This window comes from Pollicipes pollicipes, unplaced genomic scaffold (assembly GCF_011947565.3).
Source record: "Pollicipes pollicipes isolate AB1234 unplaced genomic scaffold, Ppol_2.1 Scaffold_1600;HRSCAF=1878_pilon_pilon_pilon, whole genome shotgun sequence".
In the NCBI taxonomy this organism is placed as follows: Eukaryota; Metazoa; Arthropoda; class Thecostraca; order Pollicipedomorpha; family Pollicipedidae; genus Pollicipes; species Pollicipes pollicipes.
Window position 1 is genome coordinate 17,092,902 of NW_023595962.1, and position 5,485 is coordinate 17,098,386.

The window sequence follows — 5,485 nt, forward strand, 5'->3', positions numbered from 1 at the left end:
TTTAAAAATACCAACTTGAGAGCATCGCTTTGGCTACTTATTCAATAGGTCGTGCCACTGTTATATAATTGCTTAGTGCGATCAACACTTTTCAGCCATGATTGTTATTGATGATGTTTTCTGACACTGGTTGTGCTCACACGCTTTAAATCCAGTCAAGAAGAACGTTGACGACTGTGCCTAGTGGTAAATTTCCATGCTTCTCAACACTCAGGGTGTGCCTTTGTTAGTGTACGGGATTTATTGGCATGTGAGAAAGTCTTCCTGACATAGTGAGGCATGTCTGGCCGCTCCAGTGCGGTAAAAGACCTGCGCTATTGTGACATGGTTGCTACTTCTCATGGCGTGCATCTGTGGTAATCTCGCACGGCTGCCTGCTGTACCTTCCATGGCTGTGGTTATCGTGGAGAGGTCACTTACCCCAATACTTTAATAGATTTAAAGCTGACCATCTCTGCTGAAGTGGCTATTGCGCATTATCAAAATCCCACGTATCAACAAATACGTCTGATGAAGCCCAACAAATGTTTTGTGAGTTTCATCGGTATGCGTAAGACCAATGGCAGCTCCAGTGACGCCTCTCATTGCGAATGCGAGGCTGGGTCATGCTCACGCTCATTTTAATCACAAATTATTCCGACAGCTGGGTTGTTTGACTCGGTACAATTACAAAAGTAGTATGGGTGCAATATCAAAACAACGGCGCGACTAGATTCTCACGTTATCAATCGTCCCTTTGTTCTCACAGCTCGGCAGACAATAAATTATGCATCCAAATTTAAGCCGTCAGAATATGTTACGAAGCGGCCAACAAGCAATGATTACACAACAGGGCAGTCTACATCGCCCAGACTGGCGCAAAGCACACTGTAGGTGTAAGAGCACACTGTAGGTGTAAGAGCACACTGTAGGTGTGAGAGGTTGCGGTAGTCGGCGGTAGCGGGCTGGGGCCGCGTAAATACGAAAAGACCTGCGTGCTGTCGGTAGGTGAGGGCTGGCAGACCCAGGGCGCCCATCGCTGCCGCGCGGGTGACGCTGGCGTAAAGCTGTACGTGTGGTGAACAGGGATCGAATCTCCAAAGGAACCCACGGGTCATTAAGGGCCTTGAACACAACGAGGCTGCCACGGGGATGACTAGGTCACCACGCCAGCCCAGCGCTTGAACAGTCGCCGCCATTGGATCTTGCTGAAGAGCATCGGTGACGATCCTGGCCCCGCGGTTAATCACCCCTTGCACTGTATTTAGGAGATGCGCTGCAGCCACACCCCAGACCGAGAGGCAGTACAGAAGATGAGGGCATGGGACTGGATGGTAGATTTACGAACCTCGGGCGACGTATTTGTTGATTGTGCTTTGATTGTGGTGGAATTTGTTCATTGTGATTCGTCACAAACAGCCAATATTGTTGGTTGTGGTGGATTTTACGCAAGCGGAAAAGGATGGGTCCGCGCATTTTAGCATAGGATTCGAGCATCTCCCAAGAAAAGGTACCTGCAATAGGCCCCCCGTCCCCCCCCCCCCCCCCAGCACCTTCATGAGCGACGAAGGGCCTAATTGGTGTCCCGCGATGTCCAGGAGAAAAAATAAGGTTTCCTTTCAGGATTGTGGAGTGCCGGGAAGAGCAGCTCTTGGTCGGCTTCATTTTAGGGGGTTAGATGTGAAGTAGGAATTACTCACTTCAATGGTTTCCTCCTGTCGTGATTTCGGAACGGATGGTTGGTCTGGATGAGTAGAGTCTAGCATTTGGGTGTGGTCGGCACAGGATACTAGATATTCGTGAAGGAGGTAAGATAGAAATTCATTCTTAAAAATACTGAAGAGGATAGGGTCAACCAAGGATCACAGAGACACCGTGAATCGACAGGAGAGAGATTCTGCTTGTCACCATCTACCTTCGACCAGCAAGGTAGCTCCCAAACCACTTCGGATCGATGCAATATCACTGCAGCTTTATCAGAGAACGACGCCATGGTCGAAACAATTAAAGGCACGGCTGATGTTTACGAAAGTGACGGCTACGATGTGCTTAACCCCAATCCGAGTACAGCTCACTCAACGGCATCGTCCAGGGCGTTTTCGGTTGAGTGACAAAATCCGCACGCGTACTGTACTGTAGCGTACTGTACTGTAGCGTACTGTACTGTAGCTAAAAGTACTGTACTGTAGCGAGAAGATCATGGGTGCCGAGGTTGAACGACATCTGCACGCACACATCTTTTTCGTGTGTCTTTGACGAAACAGGCAAAGTTGATGTGCGTACGAAAATGCTAGCGATTTCACGGAAGACATAGTTGTGAAGAGCTGAAGGTAGAAACTAGAATAGCGAAGAGAATATTTACCACCTTTCATTATTGGCGGTACCCTCATTAGGTACCACGAATGTTTGTATTTAACCGTGAGGTTCTTTCGGCGCAGACGTCTGCAAGTGTCCTAAACCTAAAAAGCGTTTCCCGTAGCGTTATGCAAAAGTTAAGTTCTTGGTTTTAAGTTAGCCCCAAGTTGAGCGACTTCAAATTTACAGGCAAAAGGCTGGTCCGGATGTCAAACACACCCCTACTGGTACCACGTGTGAATCAGTTGGGTAGCTTCAGTTGGGTTACCTCACAGTACTAGGTTCAGTTAAGGTACCGAGCTGTATTCAGAAGGTAGGTTGCATAGGCATGAAGGTAGGTACAACCCAAGTCTGGGTTTGTCGATTTCGGTTCCCTTTTTGAGTGAGGACTTAACGAAGTCTTCCATGCATTTCTCCATGCTACATACCGCGTTATTCAACGTTCAATCATTGCGATTTTCTAGTCCGGGGGAACGCTACTTTAATTAAGTCTGTCTTTCCAAAGATGACTTCGAAAAGTCTCATTCGAAAATATAAGTGCTAGGGTCGGGTAGTTCATACCATTGGGTTTGAATGTTCCGTACTATTACAGATGCTAATTACAAGACCCTAGGTTCACCGGAAGTGACCCTAACTTAACCTCTGAAATCGAGGATACACTTGCCGCATAGAAACTCTGGGCGAGGATGCATTACTGCATGAGGAAATGTAATCATAGCATTGGGTAGGCTTCTAAGACTCGAAGTGCGTATCCTAAACACTGCTACATAAGTTGCATCGCTAATAAATTCTGACAGAACGTTTAACATCCCCAAACGAACATGGGTTAGACAAAGTGAAAAAATTGCTGACCCTTTTTTATTTTTTTATTTTTTTCATTTTCTATTTCCATCTACACTCAACGTGCACGGGATCATGAATATCTCTGCAGAGCTCAGAACAAAACTTGGCAAAGCTCCGAGGTCTATCCCTTTGGTAGAACCAGCTTAACAATTTAAAGGGAATAACGCCGGTGCGTTATTTTGTATGTCATCTAACATCACCTCCCTTCTGTTAATCACTGCCTGCAATAAAACACACAGCAAATTGTTTTCCAGTACCTTTCATGCCTTCTTGTCCCAGTGAAGAAGGTTAGAAATGCATAAAACACGCACAAAATCATGCCGGTGGAAATCCATCGGCCAAAGCTGACGAAGTTGTGCGTATGAGAGGGTGTGTGTGTTTCACCATCAAGGAGCCCCTTTGGGAGCCCTCCACACCCCTCACCCGTTACCAAGACTGGATAAAAGCCGCACACCGCAAACGTGTCTCTGGACAGTATATTCTCCACAAAGTACGCAGATGTGTAGCTTCAGTGATGCAAAAATGAACTATGCATGGGAAAATGCATATTTTCAGCTCTTGTGCGTTTGCTTGATTGCTGAAATCACACATTTCCCTTATTCGGCAAGTCATATATCAGTTCGCCGGTTCGCTGCGTTGAATACGCTCTGTCTCTTGTGCAAATCACATCACCATGTAATTCACAGATGTGTTTATCCATCATGAGTGTATCTACACAGAACACCTTATCTGCTTAAGCCCACTCGCGAGTGGGATTACATAGAATGGCGCTTCTGTGTAAATCACGTCTTGAGCGCATTTACACGGAACGCCTTCTCTGCTTAAATCCACTTGCGAGTGTATATACACGGAATGGCGCTCCCGTGTAAATCCACTCAGATCTGAGTCGATTTACTCCTGAAGCCACACTTGTGTAGATCTACTCACAAGTGGATTTACACAACAGTGCGTTTATGTGTAGATCAACTCAGATCTGAGTCGATTTACACAGGGGTGGCATTCTGTGTAAATCCACTTCGTAGTGGATTTGAGCAGAGGAACTATTCTGTGTAGATGTACTCATGAGTCGATTTACACGCGTCCAACTATATTACATGGCTATCTAAATTGCATGCTCCTAATATGTACCACATGCTCCTATCTATATTGTGGCAGTGCCATTGCATGCCATTTCAATCATAAACTTGTCATAATGTGCTGTGGGGAATGGTGCAACGGGTGCGCGACATTTTAAGCATTGGTTTCTATCAGCCTTAATTGGGACTGACACCAGTACAACAGAATCATCAATGTTAACAACTTTCATTGGCTCTATAGCGTCCAGAAATACAGTAGATGTGAACATAGACTTAAGAAGGAAGCACTTCCTTATGAAGCTATGAAATTTGAGAATTGCAGGCAGCCAATCTCTAATGGTCTTTGGCAATCACTGAGACCAGCTAGGAGCATGGCGTTTACTGTCATCTGCTGTCAAAGTATATGCTTCAGTGCCAGCTGTGAATACCGTGCAAATTCGCCCGGGTTATTTGTTCTCACGATAAGCCATGATATAAAGCTTTTGTTCTCTCCCCACGAGCCGAAACCAAATTTCAGATTCAGGTAGAGCGTCAGCTGCTGTCAAACAATCATCATCATCATCATCCCGCACTCGCACAACTAAGCACCAGCCAGCAGCTGAAGGAAGCTGAACGTGTCGTAGCATGGGAGCTGGCCCGTGCGGGGCCGCTCCGCCCGTCGCTAAGCACCGCGGAGTGACCTCTGTATGCTGGTGGCATGCGAGCTTGGTTTACGCCAGCCGGCGCCCGGCCGGGCCACGTTATCGCGGTGAGGCCCGTCCGCAGAGGAGCCGTGGTTTACGCCGGCCGGCGCCCGGCCGGGCCACGTTATCGCGGTGAGGCCCGTCCGCAGCGGAGCCGTCGAGCAGACAGACGCCGTAACTTTCGGAAGATTTGACGATGGACATACATAAGAGTGCGACGTTCTTTCCCAAACTGGCCCCGAAGCTGTGCTTGTGTTTGAGCTGCGGTTACCGACAAGGACATGTCTCTGCCGCGTCACCCACATGAGCTCACCGCACAAACAGGGGTAGGGTTGTATGACAGCGGACGCGGTCACGCCTTACGTAACGTTCAAAACGTTACGAAGGCATCGATCCTTTGTTCAGTTCAGGGGCCAGGCACCAAACGGAGCTGTGCCAAACTGAACGGCTGCCGGCTGGGCGAAATGAGAAGTCGAACGGGAGCCTGGCCCTGATGGACGTCTGTGCACGGAGCCTTAACGGTGTGCTCGTGGGCTGTTCACTTGCACC

General features: G+C 47.9%; 1 protein-coding gene across 1 annotated transcript in view; it reads right to left on the reverse strand.

Annotated features, from left to right (window-relative positions):
• Positions 1-5,285, reverse strand: part of LOC119089752 (dipeptidyl peptidase 1-like) — a 22,865-nt gene extending 17,580 nt beyond the window's left edge. Inside the window, 1 exon segment of the mRNA XM_037212564.1 lies at positions 5,250-5,285. The gene's annotated coding sequence lies outside the window, so the exon portion shown is untranslated.
• Between the last annotated feature and the right edge of the window lie 200 nt (positions 5,286-5,485).